The sequence below is a fragment of the Oncorhynchus masou genome, chromosome 13 (genome assembly GCF_036934945.1).
Source record: "Oncorhynchus masou masou isolate Uvic2021 chromosome 13, UVic_Omas_1.1, whole genome shotgun sequence".
In the NCBI taxonomy this organism is placed as follows: Eukaryota; Metazoa; Chordata; class Actinopteri; order Salmoniformes; family Salmonidae; genus Oncorhynchus; species Oncorhynchus masou.
The window spans coordinates 65,331,506-65,351,746 of record NC_088224.1 but is presented as its reverse complement, the minus strand read 5'-3'; the positions used below and the strand labels follow the sequence as shown (position 1 = coordinate 65,351,746).

The following is a 20,241-nucleotide window of genomic DNA, read 5'->3' as shown; positions in this document are numbered from 1 at the left end:
ATAGCGAGAATAGGAGAGGGCCTAGAACAGAGCCCTGGGGGACACCAGTGGTGAGAGCGCGTGGTGAGGAGACAGATTCTCGCCACGCCACCTGGTAGGAGCGACCTGTCAGGTAGGACGCAATCCAAGCGTGGGCCGCGCCGGAGATGCCCAACTCGGAGAGGGTGGAGAGGAGGATCTGATGGTTCACAGTATCGAAGGCAGCCGATAGGTCTAGAAGGATGAGAGCAGAGGAGAGAGAGTTAGCTTTAGCAGTGCGGAGCGCCTCCGTGATACAGAGAAGAGCAGTCTCAGTTGAATGACTAGTCTTGAAACCTGACTGATTTGGATCAAGAAGGTCATTCTGAGAGATAGCGGGAGAGCTGGCCAAGGACGGCACGTTCAAGAGTTTTGGAGAGGAAAGAAAGAAGGGATACTGGTCTGTACTTGTTGACATCGGAGGGATCGAGTGTAGGTTTTTTCAGAAGGGGTGCAACTCTCGCTCTCTTGAAGACGGAAGGGACGTAGCCAGCGGTCAGGGATGAGTTGATGAGCGAGGTGAGGTAAGGGAGAAGGTCTCCGGAAATGGTCTGGAGAAGAGAGGAGGGGATAGGGTCAAGCGGGCAGGTTGTTGGGCGGCCGGCCGTCACAAGAAGCGAGATTTCATCTGGAGAGAGAGGGGAGAAAGAGGTCAGAGCACAGGGTAGGGCAGTGTGAGCAGAACCAGCGGTGTCGTTTGACTTAGCAAACGAGGATCGGATGTCGTCGACCTTCTTTTCAAAATGGTTGACGAAGTCATCTGCAGAGAGGGAGGAGGGGGGGGGAGGAGGATTCAGGAGGGAGGAGAAGGTGGCAAAGAGCTTCCTAGGGTTAGAGGCAGATGCTTGGAATTTAGAGTGGTAGAAAGTGGCTTTAGCAGCAGAGACAGAGGAGGAAAATGTAGAGAGGAGGGAGTGAAAGGATGCCAGGTCCGCAGGGAGGCGAGTTTTCCTCCATTTCCGCTCGGCTGCCCGGAGCCCTGTTCTGTGAGCTCGCAATGAGTCGTCGAGCCACGGAGCGGGAGGGGGACCGAGCCGGCCTGGAGGATAGGGGACATAGAGAGTCAAAGGATGCAGAAAGGGAAGAGAGGAGGGTTGAGGAGGCAGAATCAGGAGATAGGTTGGAGAAGGTTTGAGCAGAGGGAAGAGATGATAGGATGGAAGAGGAGAGAGTAGCGGGGGAGAGAGAGCGAAGGTTGGGACGGCGCGGTACCATCCGAGTAGGGGCAGTGTGGGAAGTGTTGGATGAGAGCGAGAGGGAAAAGGATACAAGGTAGTGGTCGGAGACTTGGAGGGGAGTTGCAATGAGGTTAGTGGAAGAACAGCATCTAGTAAAGATGAGGTCGAGCGTATTGCCTGCCTTGTGAGTAGGGGGGGAAGGTGAGAGGGTGAGGTCAAAAGAGGAGAGGAGTGGAAAGAAGGAGGCAGAGAGGAATGAGTCAAAGGTAGACGTGGGGAGGTTAAAGTCGCCCAGGACTGTGAGAGGTGAGCCGTCCTCAGGAAAGGAGCTTATCAAGGCATCAAGCTCATTGATGAACTCTCCGAGGGAACCTGGAGGGCGATTTCAGACACTTATATTGAAGTTAAGACTAGACAATGATTTCACAAGGCATGATCTGCTTAGCATGTGTCTGTTATGATAGTAGGACGCCAAACGTCTGTTAGTATGAACTATGAATGGTTGGTGGTAAGTTCATCTTTAGAACATCTACCTCTCCCAACATCAGCAAAACAAAGGAGTTGATGTTGACTTCAGGAAGCAGAGGAGGTAACATGCTCCGATTCACATCAATGGGACTGCAGTAGAGAGAGTCACAAGTTTTAAGTTCCTCTGTGTCCACATCACAGAGGACTTGTCATGGACCAACATCACCAACACCATCTTGTCAAGAGGGCGCTAAGCATCTCTGCTTCCTAAGGCGGCTGAAGAAATTTGGCATGCTCCCTGGGTCTAGCGACAGCGCCCTGACCGGTTGTATCACGGCCTGGTACGGGAATTGCTCTTTCCATGACCTCATGGCCCTCCAGCCGGTGGTGAAGACGGCCCAGTACATCAGTGGGACCATGTTCCCACCCATCCAGCAAATCAACTTGAAACGGTGCCTGAGGAAGACCCACAGCATCATCAAGGAATCCACACACCCCAGCCACGAGCTGTTCACTCCCTTACTGTTGGGGAGACTGTATCGGATCATGAGGTCTGATACCAACAGGCTCAGAGACAGTTTCAATCTGCAAGCCATCAGACTGCTGAACACTTGAACGGGACTGACCACCTGCTCTGATTCTCCACACCTTAGCACACATGCACACACCCACACAGACATACACACACAGACACATACACTCATGCTACCAGACTATTATTATACTGCTTAGTTATTACACTGGCCTCCATCCCCCCTTTCCCCAAAACACTTGTAAATATTGGACTATAAATTGTGTATTATACATATACTAAAATGTTTATTCTATTCTACTGAGCCATTTACTTTACGTTTGTATTCTTATCTCTTATTATTTATTGTTGCATTGTCAAGAAGGAACCTGCAAGTAAGCATTTCATTGGCCGGTGTATACCATGTGTATCCTGTGCATATGACTACTACAACTTGAAACTGAAACTGAGAAGATGCTAGAAGATGTCACAACAGATGTCACAACAGATAACTTTGGGTCAGTTGCATTGGTCATCAGTTAGTATGACACAGTGTATTACTGTAGTATAAATTGCACAGTTTATATTTGATGACGAGATTAGTTCATCTTGTGATTGTGTTAACTAGGGATAATAACAGACCTATATGTCGACACAACATATAACTGTAGTAATTGCTAGTTGCAGTTGAAGTGAAACATTACCATTACCATACACACTACCATTCAAAAGTTTGGGGTCACTTAGAAATGTCCTTGTTTTTTAAAGAAAATCACATTTTATGTCCATTAAAATAACATCAAATTGTTCAGAAATACAGTGTAGACATTGTTAATGTTGTAAATGACTATTGTAGCTGGAAACGGCTGATTTTCAAAGGAATATCTACGTTGCCTAGAAGGCCAGCATCCCAGAGTCGCCTCTTCACTGTTGACGTTGAGACTGGTGTTTTGCGGGTTCTATTTAATGAAGCTGCCAGTTGAGGACTTGTGAGGCATCTGTTTCTCAAACTAGACACTCCAATGTACTTGTCCTCTTGCTCAGTTGTGCACCGGGACCGCTCAATACTCTTTCTATTCTGGTTAGAGCCAGTTTGCACTGTTCTGTGAAGGGACTAGTACACAGCGTTGTACGAGAACTTCAATTTCTCTGCAATTTCTCGCATGGAATAGCCTTCATTTCTCAGAACAAGAATAGACTGACGAGTTTCAGAAGAAAGTTCTTTGTTTCTGGCAATTTTGAGCCTGTAATTGAACCCACAAATCCTTACGCTCTAGATACTCAACTAGTCTAAAGAAGGACAGTTTTATTGCTTCTTTAATCAGAACAACAGTTTTCAGCTGTGCTAACATAATTGCAAAAGGGTTTTCTAATAATCAATTAGCCTTTTAAAATGATTAACTTGGATTAGCTTACACAACGTGCCATTGGAACACAGGAGTGATGGTTGCTGATAATGGGCCTCTTTACAGATATGTAGATATTCCATGAAAAAACAGCCGTTTCCAGATACAATAGTCATTTACAACATTAACAATGTCTACACTGTATTTATATCTCCTTCCAGACTCACATCAAACATCTCCAATCCAAAGTTAAAACTAGAATTGGCTTCCTGTTTCGCAACAAAGCATCCTTTACTCATACTGCCAAACATACCCATACCAGTAAAACTGACCATCCTACCGATCCTCGACTTCGGGGGTGTCATTTACAAAATAGCCTCCAATACCCTACTCAAGAAATTGGATGCAGTCTATCACAGTGCCATCCGTTTTGTCACCAAAGCCCCATATACTACCCACCTCTACGACCTGTACGCTCTCGTTGGCTGGCCCTCGCTTCAAACTCATCGCCAAACCCACTGGCTCCAGATCATCTACAAGACCCTGCTCGGTAAAGTCCCCCTTTATCTCAGCTCGCTGGTCACTGTAGCAGCACCCACCTGTAGCACGTGCTCCAGCAGGTATATCTCTCTGGTCACCCCCAAAACCAATTCTTCCTTTGGCCGCCTCTCCTTCCAGTTCTCTGCTGCCAATGACTGGAACGTACTACAAAAATCTCTGAAACTGGAAACACTTATCTCCCGCACTAGCTTTAAGCACCAGCTGTCAGAGCAGCTCACAGATAACTGCACCTGTACATAGCCCATCTATAATTTATCTATAATTTATATACCTCTTCCCCTACTGTATTTATTTATTTTGCTCCTTTGCACCCCATTATTTATATCTCTACTTTGCACATTCTTCCACTGCAAGTCTACCATTCCAGTGTTTTACTTGCTATATTGTATTTACTTCACCACCATGGCCTTTTTTTTGCCTTTACCTCCCTTATCTCACCTCATTTGCTCACATTGTATATAGACTTATTTTCCTACTGTATTATTGACTGTATGTTTGTTTTACTCCATGTGTAACTCTGTTGTTGTATATGTCGAACTGCTTTGCTTTATCTTGGCCAGGTTGCAACTGTAAATGAGAACTTGTTCTCAACTTGCCTACCTGGTTAAATAAAGGTGAAATAAAATAAATAAATACAATTTCTGATCAAATTGATGTTATTTTAATGGACAAAAAAATGTGCTTTTCTTTCAAAAACAAGGATATTTCTAAGTGACCCCAAACTTTTGAACAGTAGTGTAGGTAGTCAATTCATGCGAAGTCTAAAGCAAGCTTGCTACTAACGGCACAGTAGGCCTTGTAGGGTTGACATGTGAGTCATTCATCTGAAAACAAAACCATAGAAGTTGACCTCTACTCTCAGCTGTATGTGGTCAGGAGCCAGCCTCCAGCTCCTCTTTCTGATAACTGTGCCCATGTGTTTCTAATCATGCAACCGCCCCAATACAGCCACGCCCACAGCAATATCAAATCTGACAGGATCATGTTCAAAGGTCTGAAGAGGAGTGCATGTTTTTCTCTGTTCGCTCGCACAGCGTCTTACACAAACACCCTAAGCAACAAATACCGTAGGCAGGTCCGTCTGATTCGGTCTCCGTTTATGTGGGAAAGAGATGATCTTGCTTTTCCTGGACGTGTGTGTGTGTGTGTGTGTGTGTGTGTGTGCGTGTGAACGGAGGCGCCGTGTGTTTTTCCAATGCTCTGTGTGTTTGTAATGGCCAGGGGAGGGAGTGCATGGACAGCCAGGGAACACACAGCGCACACATCAGAGCTCTGTGATGGGGATGGCTTTGCCTGGCCCCTTGACCTGCCCCTTCCCTGGCCCCTTGACCTTCCCCTTGCCATGACCCTTTGACCAGCCCCTTGCCATGGTCCCTTGACCTGCCCCTTAACCTGCCACTTTCCCTGGGCCCTTGACCTGCTATTTTCCCTGGCCCCTTGACCTGCCTCTTGCCATACATGGCCCCTTGACCCGCCCCTTTCCCTAGCCCCTTGACCCGCCCCTTTCCCTGGCCCCTTGACCCGCCCCTTTCCCTGGCCCCTTGACCCGCCCCTTTCCCTGGCCCCTTGACCCGCCCCTTTCCCTGGTTCCTTAACCTGCCCCTTTCCCTTGACCCGCCCCTTTCCCTTAACCCGCCCCTTTCCCTGGTCCCTTGACCCGCCCCTTTCCCTGGTCCCTTGACCCGCCCCTTTCCATGGCCCCTTGACCCGCCCCTTTCCATGGCCCCTTGACCCGCCCCTTTCCCTGGTCCCTTAACCTGCCCCTTTCCCTGGTCCCTTAACCTGCCCCTTTCCCTGGTCCCTTAACCTGCCCCTTTCCCTTGACCCGCCCATTTCCCTGGCCCCTTAACCTGCCCCTTCCCTGGCCCCTTAACCTGCCCCTTTCCCTTGACCCGCCCATTTCCCTGGCCCCTTAACCTGCCCCTCCCTGGCCCCTTAACCTGCCCCTTTCCCTGGTCCTTTAACCAGCCCCTTTCCCTGGCCCCTTGACCTGCCCCTCCCTGGCCCCTTGACCTGCCCCTCCCTGGCCCCTTGACCTGCCCCTTCCCTGGCCCCTTGACCTGCCCCTTGACCTGCCCCTATCCTGGCCCCTTGACCTGCCCCTCCTCTGGCCCCTTGATCTGCCCCTCCCTGGCCACTTAACCTGCCCCTTCCCTGGCCCCTTAACCTGCCCCCCCCCTGGCCCCTTAACCTGCCCCTTCCCTGGTCCTTTGACCTGCCCCTTCCACTGGCCCCTTGACCTGCCCCTTCCCTGGCCCCTTGACCTGCCCCTTTCCCTGACCCCTTGACCTGTCCCTTCCCTGGCCCCTTGACCTGCCCCTTTCCTGGCCCCTTGACCTGCCCCTTACCCTGGCCCCTTGACCTGCCCCTTCCCTGGCCCCTTGACCTGCCCCTTCCCTGGCCCCTTGACCTGCCCCCCTACCCTGGCCCCTTGACCTGCCCCTTACCCTGGCCCCTTGACCTGCCCCTTCCCTGGCCCCTTGACCTGCCCCTTACCCTGGCCCCTTGACCTGCCCCTTCCCTGGCCCCTTGACCTGTCCCTTTCCCTGGCCCCTTGACCTGCCCCTTCCCCTCCCTAGCCCCTTGACCTGTCCCTTTCCCTGGCCCCTTAACTTAACCTGCCCCTTCCCTGGCCCCTTGACCTGCACCTTTCCTGTTCCCTTGACCTGCCCCTGTGGAAGCACTTTGTCTGCTGCCCAAATTGCACCCTATTTGTTTTATACTAGTGCACTACCTTTGGTCAGAAATAGTGCACTATAAAGGGAATAGGATGCCATTTGGGACACATATCTGACTCTCTGGTCTCCATTGCCACAGTATGCAGAAATGTGGCACCTTCGAATGTGGCTCCAGACAGCTCTGCTCCAGCCGGGCCTCAATATACAGTATTCAGATTGTTTGTGTAGTTTTACTTCATGCATGTCATGTTAATATCCATTCAGTCCGGATTAACAAATCACTCTGTGGTTTCCTTTGTGGAGAGACTCTGGCGCCCCAATTTGCCCCATGCTCCCCTCCCAGCCAAACACTCGGCTCTTCAAGGCTCATAAGTTTTATTGGAATTAGCTGGTGTCTTGACATGGAATTTGAAGATCATTTTCAGGATTTGCGATCATACAGTCCTGGCTGGTGACTAGCTTTGATTATTCTGTGTCGGCATCCCAAATGGCACCCTATTGCATATAGTGTATCCCAAATGGCACCCTATTGCTTACTGTATATGGTGCACTACTTTGACCAGAGCCCAATCAGCCCTAGTCAAAGTGTAGGGAATAGGGTGCCATTTGGAACACTACCTGAGTGTGAAAGCTACACTGAGTTTAGACCTTCTGATAAAGCACGGTTCAGAAACAGACCTGTACTTAGTTGGAACAAAGTGTTTTGAAGAGATATGGGGATAATCTGGGGAATATCTTTTGACTTGTGCTTTGTCTAGCTTTACTTTTGTTTAACGGAAATATCTCTTATCAAACATCTGTTATGAGGTTCGAGTTAAATAAGATTAAGATTTACAAGATTAAATTAAGTTCTTATACTGTATGAGTCTCATTGAGAATGTTATTCCCAAGCACTGCTTTACTTCTGCTAAATATTTCACTTTCTTCTTCTCTCCTATGAATTATTCACAAAACTATGAACAAATGTTGTATTTACAGAGATAAGCCTGTATCATATCTCAGTTATCTCTGTTATGTGATTGCAGCATTGAGAGGCTTGATCAGTAATAATTGCATGTTCTTACACTTGGAACAATTGGACGCCTCTCAAGTCGTTGTCTGTTCGCACATTCTTACACTGACACCCCAACACACACGCACACACACACGCACACACCCCTGCCTATATTTACAGTACTGTACATAGCTACCTCAATCACCTTGCACCCCTTGCACCCCTTGCACATCGACTCTGTTTTTGTACCCTTTATTTTTATTCGCTATTCACTGTGTATTTATTCCTCGTGTCACTATTCAAATGTTTTATTTAAATGTTGATCTTATCTTTAACTCTTCATTGTTTGAAAAGTAAGTAAGCATTTCACTGTTAGTCTATACCTAAATATTTGATTTGAAATAGCACCCTGTTCCCTAAATAGTGTACTACTTTTGACCAGGGCACATAAGGTTCCCCATAGGGCTCTTGTCAAAAGTAGTGCACTATTTAGGGAATAGGATGCCATGTGGGACACAATCGTGGTTCAGGAGATGAAACAGGCTGGTAGTAGATGGACCATCTGGGATTGTTTTATCTGTGGGCAGCGCTGCTGTTTACTCTGTTTGACAGTGGCCTTTATTTCAGATTGTTTAGCTCTGAACTCTGGCACCCTTCTGTGACGTGGAGGCTCAGGCTAATGGAGGACGGCAGCAGCGTTTGTTTAGACAGATTATGTGTCTCAGATCTGCTTCCCAAATATCACCCTATTCCCCATTTAGTGCACTACTTTTGACCAGGGCTCGTCAAAAGTAGTGCTCTATCTAGAGAATAGGGTGCTATTTGGGACGCAGACAGAATGTGACCACTCTCCCACTGAAGGACTGCGGCACAGTAAAAACTCATTCTACTTTCAGCGATGTGAAATTAATTGGTGCAAACAGGTTAATAACAGGTTAATAGCAGGTTAATAACACTTAAAGGTTATTTAAAAAACCTGCTTTTCCATTGTTTTCCATTCACAGTGCAGTCCAGAGCAGATATTGCGGCAGTTAACAATGTGTCCATATTTTATTTAGCCTTGAACTGGGCCATTTTCTATAATTAGGGGCCATGTGTGTGTGTGTGTGTGTGTGTGTGTGTTTGTGCATGCGCTCGGTAAGTGTGTTGCTTTGCTGTGAGATTAGACAGCAACAATTGAGGATCACCTGCAAAAACAGGTGGTCGTTATTTAACAGTACAGGTAATTCAAGACTGAATCAAGATACAAAATACATTGTTTATGAAAAATAGTAGACAAAAATACTTGGTTTAGAAACAATAAACCTAGTTGGCCAAAATAGTAATATTATCTTGAGGACAAAGGCTATGCCCATGAACTCACATATCTGAGTATATGTCAGAGCTATAGTAACAGCAAGGTCTGAGCAGCTAACTTCCCACAATTCTACACATTTTGCCATGGGGCAAAGACAAACATTTGCAATTGTATAACTAATCATGCTATTCTACACATTTTGCCATGAGGCTGAGAGAAAATGTTGCTGTTTTAAAGGTAATTTCCTGTATTTCTACACATTATTGCCATGAGCCAGAGATAATGCTATTCTAGGGGCAGTAGGTAGCCTAGTGGTTAGCGTGTTGGGCCTGTAACTGAAAGGTTGATAGATCAAATCCCCAAGCTGACATGGTAAAAATCTGTTCTTTTGCCCCTGAACAAAGCAGTTAACCCCCTGTTCCTAGGCCGTCACTATAAATAAGAATTTGTTCTTAACTGACTAACCTGGTTAATTAAAATAAAAACATTCTGAGAAGAATCCAAGTGTTACCTAAAAAGCAGTTTCCATAGATAGAGGACTCATCTTTATATCTGTGCCATTATAACATCTGTGACAGCATTGGCAGCGCCATTGCTTTAAAATGGCGCTGACCATGCTAAAATTGCCTTTAGGTCACTAGAGGACTCTATCATTCTCTATGGCAGCTTCCTTGGTTGAGGAGACTGAGCATCCTAAAAGGACCTGACCTATCCTCTTATTTAAACCCACGCATCACCTAAACAGGTACATTCTCAATACAGTGATTTGCAATGGCAATAGTATGGCACTCGTTTTACATAATAATGGGCAACAATTAGCACGTCAAATAATGACATAATATGCATAGACACTAGAATTTACAATAAACAATGAAAACACCCCGTAACGGGAGAAACCAACTAATGAGCAGGGTTGGGTAGGTTACTTTCTCAATGTAATCTGTTACAGTTACTAGTTACCTGTCCAAAATTGTAATCAGTAATGTAACTTTTGGATGACCCAAAATCTGTAACGTAATCTGTTTACATTCTGTTACTTTTAGATTACTTTCCCCTTAAGTGTCATTAGAAGACAACAAAAATGTATGTTACCAATTGAATGACATCTATTGCAGGATAAATCAATGTTAAAGTTTACATAGCTGGCCATATACAGATGTAAAATGTTATTTTATGGGTTGGTTATGTAGGCTTCTTCTAACCCATCGCTTTCTACTACATATAATAATACGATTAAATTCTATCTTTACATTAAAAAATAAAGTCTGTCAGAATTCCAGTCATTCCAATAAATGTTATTCCCCTTGATCTTCAAGAATAGGACCTGGAAATATGGAAGTATAGGTTAGCCAAATTGTTTTACCTGAGTATAACCCTGAAACTAAGGATTTATTAGCCAGCCCTTGTCATGGATGACTGATTGGGCTCATTGATTCGAGTTGAAAATAATGGTCTCTGACTGGAACAAACTTAAACTTGCACCTTTTTTCAATGCTGATTTGAAGAAATTCTGTCAATGTATCTGTAATCTGATTGCAATATTTTGGCTGGTAACGTAATGGATTACCATTTTTGGGGTAATCCCTTACATGTAACAGATTACATGTAATCTGTTACTCCCCAACCCTGCTAATGAGAGTGGCACAACCTAAAGCTGTAGGAAACCAGTTCAGCAGCCATGGTGAGTAGGCCTAAAGAAGTTGGTGATACCAAACAAAATAAATACAAACACTAAACATTTCTAAATAAATAAAATGAAAACCAGACTCTTGCTTTTGTGTTCTTATATAATACAAAGCATAATGTTTCAATGAATATCAGGTTAGGAAATGTTGGTAGGCTACCAACAAATCTGAACATTTGTGCGGGGAAACTGAAGGGAAACGTCCCCACCTGGGAATAGCTCTCAGGCACATCATCACACTCGTTAACAAGTAATACCCAGTGATATACATTACTACATCAGAGGTAACGTTTTATAAAGTTTGGAGTAGATAAATATTGTTGGCGTAAGATAAGAGGCTTTAGCTAGAGGTTGATGAATGTAGGCTTTTATTCCTGCATGGTGCTTGATGTGGCATCTAACTACTTCCTGCTAGGGATTCTGTGGGTGATTTGATTAGAGTAGGCCTAATTCCTCCAGAGTAAACATCTCCTGTGAACTCAGAGAGTGGTTCTGTTTAGCATATATGCCTACTAAGACCCAGAGACTGTAGTAAAGCAGGAACCAGAAAAGTAAAGCTCTGTTAGAGAGAAAAACAGTGTGCGTTCCAAATGACACACCTATTCCCTAAATAGTACACTACTTTTGACCAGAGCCCTATGCACTATATTGGGAATAGGTCTGGTCAAAAGTATTGCAGAGTATAGGGAATATAGTGATAATACTTAGCCAGGACCTGATGCCACGCTTGGCTCAGTTGAGGGGATTTAAAGAGACCTGGGTTAAAACAAGCCTGACCATGTAAAACTGTAAACAAACTGAAACATAGCACATGAAGTATCAACATTAGTAGGGTTTTTGGGCAGCGTTCACACACACACACACTAATGCTATTAGACATGATATGAGTATTGAGTCAGTGTTTTGTTAAATTGGTTGGTTTGAAAGAACATACAGTGCCTTCGGAGTGTATTCAGATCCTTTAACTTTTTCCACATTTTTGTTAAATTACAGCCTTATTCTAAAATGGATTAAATCAGGGGTTTTTCTCTCATCAATCTACCCAATAATGACAAAGCAAAAACAGTTTTTTATGTTTTGTAAATGTATATAAAACATAATGAAATATCACATTTACATAAATATTCAGACCCTTTACTCAATACTTTGTTGAAGCACCTTTGGCAGCGATTACAGCCTCTAGTCTTCTTGGGTATGACGCTACAAGCTTGGCATACCTGTATTTGGAGAGTTTCTCTCAATATCCTCTGCAGATCCACTCAAGCTCTGTCAGGTTGGATGGGAAGCATCACGGCACAGCTATTTTCAGGTCTCTCCAGAGATGTTCGATCAGGTTCAAGTCTGGGCTCTGGCTGGGCCACTTAAGGACATTCAGGGATTTGCCCCGAAGCCACTCTTGCATTGTCTTGGCTGTGTGCTGTCGTGTCTTTACTATCATTAACTGAAGACTGATAGTTTTTATCAAAGATTCTCTGTAATTAGTTATTACGCGATTAGACTGATTAATCATGTAACCGTAATTACTAGGAAGTCGGGGCACCAAGGAAAATTATTCAGATTACAAAGTTATAATTTCCTAAAATAACTTTTCAGATATTTTATCTGATCAATTAGTCTTCGAATGAATGAATTATTTACTTCACCTCACGTTAGTCTCATTCCAAATGTCGTAAATTGTTGGTTATCTGCACAAACCCAGTCTTCACTATGAGTCATCCATACATCAATTGTCTTAAATCATTTATTTATTACTAAAATGGTTACATAAAATGATAGGAGAATGTGCCCTTGTGGGCTAAACCGGCATGGCGGCTTGTTAGACAAAAGGGGAAGTGGGGGTCGACTAAGAAGCCACTACAGAGTTAATAATTATAACAATTGAAATGCTAATCCTTTGCACATGAACGCTCACTCATTCGGGAACAATTGCAATCAATATTTATTTATTTATTTATTTCACCTTTATTTAACCAGGTAGGCAAGTTGAGAACAAGTTCTCATTTACAATTGCGACCTGGCCAAGATAAAGCAAAGCAGTTCGACACATACAACGACACAGAGTTACACATGGAGTAAAACAAACATACAGTCAATAATACAGTATAAACAAGTCTATATACGATGTGAGCAAATGAGGTGAGATAAGGGAGGTAAAGGCAAAAAAAGGCCATGGTGGTAAGTAAATACAATATAGCAAGTTAAACACTGGAATGGTAGATTTGCAAAGGAAGAATGTGCAAAAGTAGAAATAAAAATAATGGGGTGCAAAGGAGCAAAATAAATAAATAAATTAAATACAGTAGGGAAAGAGGTAGTTGTTTGGGCTAAATTATAGGTGGGCTATGTACAGGTGCAGTAATTTGTGAGCTGCTCTGACAGTTGGTGCTTAAAGCTAGTGAGGGAGATAAGTGTTTCCAGTTTCAGAGATTTTTGTAGTTTGTTCCAGTCATTGGCAGCAGAGAACTGGAAGGAGAGGCGGCCAAAGAAAGAATTGGTTTTGGGGGTGACTAGAGAGATATACCTGCTGGAGCGTGTGCTACAGGTGGGAGATGCTATGGTGACCAGCGAGCTGAGATAAAGGGGGACTTTACCTAGCAGGGTCTTGTAGATGACATGGAGCCAGTGGGTTTGGCGAAGAGTATGAACCGAGGGCCAGCCAACGAGAGCGTACAGGTCGCAATGGTGGGTAGTATATGGGGCTTTGGTGACAAAATGGATTGCACTGTGATAGACTGCATCCAATTTGTTGAGTAGGGTATTGGAGGCTATTTTGTAAATGACATCGCCAAAGTCGAGGATTGGTAGGATGGTCAGTTTTACAAGGGTATGTTTGGCAGCATGAGTGAAGGATGCTTTGTTGCGAAATATGAAGCCAATTCTAGATTTAACTTTTGATTGGAGATGTTTGATATGGGTCTGGAAGGAGAGTTTACAGTCTAACCAGACGCCTAAGTATTTGTAGTTGTCCACATATTCTAAGTCAGAGCCGTCCAGAGTAGTGATGTTGGCCAGGCGGGTAGGTGCAGGTAGCGATCGGTTGAAGAGCATGCAATATGCAATATATATATTGTGTCGTCTTGGTCGCTGGTGAAAAGTTTGTTTCTTTTGTAGAATTGTCCGTCTCGCTCCCTCTCTCTCTCGGTTGTGGTTAGAGGGGATTGTTCAAAGTGACATTCGTTATAGAATGTATGTTTCGGCAGTTGTCGTTCTTCGTGTTCAATGATACCGAATTTCTAGCTGCAGAATGGTAATTAATATCAAAGACTTGTTCTTATTCTGTCGGCATTGATAGTCTAAGAGTTTAACCACGTGGTATGGTTAAAAGATTCAGCAATGGTCTACAACTTTGTCCTCCTAATGGAGAAAACATGGTCTGCAACCTTTAGCCATCTCGTAATTGAGGTAAGCTCGGTCTGCTAATCGAAAACCCGAGTGGGGTTTTTATTCAGAATGTCAGAAAGGGCTGTCCCAGGATGTCTGACCCTAACTGGGCTCAGGGGCGGCCCTCTGATTTAGTTCAAATCCAATTCCCTTTTTGAGTTTTCCTTCATTAACAGTCCAAAATCACATTGTAAAATTGTGTAAACAGTATCATACTCACTCATTCATCTGTTACAACAATTAGATGTAAACCTCATATCTGGGGCTATTATATAAACATCATTATGGTAATGTGGCCACACCGTCTCCCATGAGCTTCCCAAGTTGTGACAAACGGACCAGTTCGTAGCTGGATTCTTCACCGATCTTTTATACTTTCTCCGAAACATGAAATTTGTTCATACCTCAAGTTCTGTGAGGTGGAAGGATTTCCTTTGTTCTCCATGAAAATCTACTCTCTCTATACTATGTGTCCATGAGGAGATTCTCAGGAATTTAAGACCTCTCTGACCACATCAACCTAGTTGGAGCCAAGGGGGAGGCAGGGAGAGGGGGATGGGCTTGCTATACACAAAGAGGCCAACGTCATGACAGTGTTTAGGGTCTTTGTCGTGTTGGAAGGTGAACCTGAGGTCCTGAGAACTCTGGAGCAGGTTTTCATCAAGGATCTCTCTGTACTTTGCCCCGCCCATCTTTCCCTCGATCCTGACTAGTCTCCCAGTCCCTGTCACTGAAAACATCCACAGAGAAACTCTGGAGCTCTGTCAGAGTGACCATCGGGTTCTCGTTCACCTTCCTGACCAAGGTACTTCTCCCCCGATTGCACAGTTTGGCTGATGGGACAGATCTAGGAAGACTCTTGGTGGTTCCAAACTTCTTCCATTTAAGAATGATGGAGGCCACTGTGTTCTTGGGGAACTTCAATGCTGCAGAAATGTTTTTGTACCCTTCCCCAGATCTGTACCTCGGCACAATCCTGTCTCGGAGCTCTACGGACAATTCCTTCGACCTCGTGGCTTGGTTTTTGCTCTGACATGCACTGTCAACTGTGGGTCCTATTATAAACAGGCATGTACCTTTCCAAATCATGTACAATCAATTGAATTTACCACAGGTGGACTCTAAACAAGTTGTAGAAACATCTCAAGGATGATCAATGGAAAGAGGATGCACCTGAGCTCGATTTCAAGTCTCATAGCAAAGATTGATGAGGATTTGTATTTATTTAATTCATTTTAGAATGTTTTTTTAATTTTTAATTTAACCTTTATTGAACTTGGCAAGTCAGTTAAGAACAAATTCTTATTTACAATGACGGCCTACCCCGGCCAAACCCTAACCCGGACGACGCTAGGTCAATTGTGTGCCGCCCTATGGGACTCCCAATCACTGCCGGTTGTGATACAGCCTGGAATCTAACCAGGGTCTGTAGTGACGCCTCTAGCATTGAGATTCAGTACCTTAGACCGCTGTGCCACTTGGGAGCACCAGAATAAGGCTGTAACAAAATGTGAAAAAAGTCAAGGGGTCTGAATATTTTCCCGAATGCACTATATATGTAAGGTATTTTTCTTAGGTTAGGTCTCAAATGGCACCCTATTTCCTACATAGTGCAGTTTTTTTGACCAGGTGGTGTACACTATATAGGGAATAGTTTGCTATTTGGGACACAACCTTAGTGATAAAGATGAAAGGGGTCCACTTTTAACTCTGGCTCTCTGTGCGCTTTGCTTGCCAACCTCTGTATTAGACCATCAACATCTTTATTACTGTACTCTGAAGTCGTGTGGTGCCAGACAGACTTCTCTTTCCCCAAGGCTCAGGCCTGTATTTCTTTCCTCCCATAAGGCTCCTAGCTGCCTCCTATCTGGCCTGTATTCTGGATTCCCCTTTGGCGTGTTTCAAAGCCCCTGGCAGCAGCATAGCTACGCTGTCCCCCCTCTGCTCTCTCCTTCTGCTCTCCAGACTACAGGGAGGGAGAAACATCTTTGATCAGCAAGGTAGCTCTCTGTTTGTCTAGCTAGCAGCTAGTAGAACCCAAACCCCTTATCCCTGCCAGTCAGCCAGTGGGGGAAGTGTTTTCCACATACCATTATATATTTAATTGAGCATTTAGTAGAAGAATAAGGAACATTGTTAGAGCTATAAAGCCATAGTACTATGCTGAGTTAGTGTGTCGTTTGTGACTTTATGTTGGGCTTAATCTGGCATCATACAGTTAGAGCTTTGGTAGAGCTGTCGGACCCAGGCTGGTGGCTGGGCCTGCTAGATCTATTAGGCTGCAGCAGAGTGGTCCTCCAGCTGCAACACACACACACACACACACACAGACCAGAGCCTGCATTAGTTCTGCCGTGGCATTCAAAGATGCCTGCCTCCTTAAAAGTCATAATTTGTGCCTTTGAAAAAACACCTAGAAGTCCTGCCTCAGCTTTGCTATAAAGTAAATCATTATTGCTTGAAAGTACTTCCTTGTTGGCAGCACAATGGGAATCTCTGTGGACTTGAATTGTACCTAATATATGGAGCAACTCCAGACTCTGCTTTTAAAATCCTGGCCAACTAACATCGCTGTACCCCATTGTTGAGCTTCAGCTCTACGGTCTAAACCATTAGATTAGGTCTCTGGTCATAGTGCACCATGCAGGGAATAGGGTACCATTTGGGATGGAACATAAGCAACAGATACAGTGTTCGGACCCATGTTGTAAACTGCTTCGCTGTCTTAGCAAGCACTCAACTAGATTAAATTACAAGCCATGCAGAGATAAAGGAATGGAAAGCAAAGGGTTCAGCATGTCAAATTCAATATCTTAGCCACAGAAAAAGGGGAAATAAACAGTACGCTACAACTTCATAACTCTGCTGTCTACACACAAAAACTGTCACTAAAGAATGCTCTGACTGTAGGTTTTCACCACAGAACGAGAATGAGTTCTGTTTTTATTTCATTCCAATTCCATGGTTTTCTTCTATCTTTAGTGTGTACTGTGTTTTTGTATGATAGCTCGCAATCACGACTGGCTGAAAGTAGCCTTGGAATCCCATCTAGAGGAGGAACCCTTCCAGCACCCATGATTAGAGCCAAGCCAAGAGAGGGGAAAGAGGGAGGAGATGAGAGGAGAAGAGAGGAGAGGGCAGACCGCAAGGAGCCCTACTGCTCTCCTCTTTTGCTCTCCACTCCCCTTGTTCTCCTCTCTCCTGCTCTGCACTGTTCCCTCGCTCACTCTGTCGCACTGTCACCACCACGGACCAGACACACACACACACACACACACACACACACACACACACACACACACACACACACACACACACACACACACACACACACACACACACACACACACACACACACACACACACACACACACACACACACACACACACACACACACACACACACACACACACACACACACACACTCACACACACACACACACACACACACACACACACACACACACACACACACACACACACACACACACACACACACACACACACACATGATACACAGATAGGCTACTCACTCGCACGTGTGTGCAAAGACACGTATGCACACATATATGCATCCCACATGCATGCACAAATTCACTTTCCAACATACATTCTCACATGCTCCTAGTCACTCACAGACTGAAGCAAGGATATGTCCCTCAATGTTACAGTACTGCCACTAGGGGGAGTCTGGTCGGCCTCTACTAATATTCTTCTACAGTAAAAAAAAACTTGATTCCTCAACATATAATACAACTCCTGTTTTCATGTTCAGAGTTTTCCCGGAGAACATTGAAGTTGATTTTATTTTTGAAGGACACAATAAATTAGTTATGAATTTGATTTAGTTTAGCAGGACCACTGACAACTAGAAATTATCCTCTTGTTATGAGAAACAGACAATAATTACTTGTTTTCCCGGAGACACATTTAGTGGTTTTGGACTATTCTGCAGACGGTGACAGTCAGCTCAGTCAGACAGCCCACATTGCATCATAGTGTCTCACAACAAATTAAAAGTCATCAACAGTTGGGATATTTCCTGACAAAACTGTGTTATCTACAATGTGAAAAAGTGTCGTCGTCCCAAATGGCACCCTATTCCCTATATGGGCCCATAGGGCTCTGGTCAAAAGTAGGACACTATGCAGGGAATAGGGTGCCATTTGGGACATAACCGGTGTAATTGCTCCATCACACAGTATCTCTTCTTCAGTTTTGTAGAAATCGTCTTTTTGTGTGGCAATCCATATCATCCTCATTCTCACGGTTACACTTTGTGGTCGTTCAAATGTAGTGCTCTCTTGGCTATTATGTCTTAAATAATCAGAGAACTACAGAGAGAGTCAGGACATACTGTTAAGGATGTCCCCCTGAACAGTTCACTGTACTATCAAAAGTTATTTCTGGCCCTTAAACCTCTGTTATGTATACATTAGAATATATCTGACAACTTTCCACAATTTCTAACTTCCACTTTTCCAACTTTTATGTCAAGAAATGCTCAGCTCAGAAAACAGTGTTTTCGCTCCGTTTTACCTTCCATGCATGTTTTATTCCATTCAGAGCCACCATTGAGTCTTGTAAAAAGGTTAGACCCATCACAGAGACTAAGGCAATAGCAGAAAATGTGCTCTCAATATCCGCCAAATGTATGGATTTAGAATCACTTGTGCGGAGTGAAATATAGGTTACAGGAGCCAAGAAGACACTTTCACTTCTGACATAATTACCTGATTTGCCAAAGGTGTAATTTATGAAAGGCGGCTGACGGACATTTTAGAAGTTTCATGAACCATTTTAAGGGCATATATCACAGGGAAATGGCAGGAGATTTATGCTTTCAAAACACCACCTGTCTCCACTCAGCTTCCATTCTCCATTAAGACAGGGCAGTTTTACACCTCTCAAAACAAGTGGATAAAGTAGAGTGTTTTCTCTCTGTCGCTATAACACAGCTTTACTTTTTCGGGCCCTGGTTTACTCTCTACACATTGAGCTGGGGAGGACATTCCTCAAGTTAACATCCCCATAGAAATATGGACTCAGGGACCACTCAATACTGTAAAGAGCCTTTCAAACACGGTCCCTCTATAAGAGCTCACACTCAGTCTGTCTTATGAGTACTGGTCAACATTCTTGTAAATCCAGCAGTCTCGCCTTCCCCAGAATTGGTTTCATACAGGCAAACATATACCCTGGTTCAAGATGTGCATGTGCTTTAGCAAACTGTTTAAATACAGATGATTCACACGCGCGCACTCACACGCGCGCACACACACGCACGCACACACAATCACAGAGTAGCTCTAGAGGGTAGTGTTACAGACCAGAGAGCCTGGCTGCATTTGGACCTGTCTCTCTGATTAGAACTGAATGTTGAGACCATAAACCGTCTCCCTCTGTCGTTCTAACGTACGCCTGCAGGAGATCTGGGTTCAAATACTATTAAAAATCATTTCAAATACTTTATCTTCACTTGATTAAGCTTGCCCCGCTTACTGGACCAATAGAATTGTACCATAACTGCAAACCATGCCCACCTGCTATTCAAGGCAGGCTAGATCAAACACTCAAAGTATTTGAAAGATTTTAATCCCTGTGGTCTGGTCTGTGGTCTGGTCTGTGGTCTGGTCTGTGGTCTGGTCTGTGGTCTGGTCTGTGGACTGGTCTGTGGACTGGTCTGTGGACTGGTCCGTTCTGTGTTCTGGTCTGTGGTCTATGGACTGGTCCGTTCTGTGTTCTGGTCTGTGGTCTGTGGTCTGTGGTCTGGTTGGTGGTCTGGTCTGGTCTGTGGGCTGGTCTGTGGTCTGGTCTGTGGGCTGGTCTGTGGTCTGGTCTGTAGGCTGGTCTGTGGTCGGGTCTGTGGGCTGATCTGTGGTCTGGTCTGTGGTCTGGTCTGTGGGCTGGTCTGTGGGCTAGTCTGTGGTCTGGACAGTTCTCTAGTAAAGGAAGGGTTCTCTGTTATGCCAAAGTAACAAGGTGTTGACTTATTAGGTGAGTGGAGGGAGGGGTTGAAAATGATGACCACAGCCTGTAGAGCATATGGAGCATTAAGGTATTTTCCAGAATTTTTACACAGCTCACCAAATATACAGAAAGAGCCTGTCCCCTCCCTTTGTTA

The 20,241-nt window shown here is 44.6% G+C and overlaps 1 protein-coding gene across 1 annotated transcript in view; it reads left to right on the top strand.

Moving 5' to 3' along the window:
* Positions 1-20,241, top strand: part of LOC135553398 (protocadherin-16) — a 32,330-nt gene that overhangs the window by 9,311 nt on the left and 2,778 nt on the right. The gene's annotated exons all lie outside the window — the stretch shown is intronic.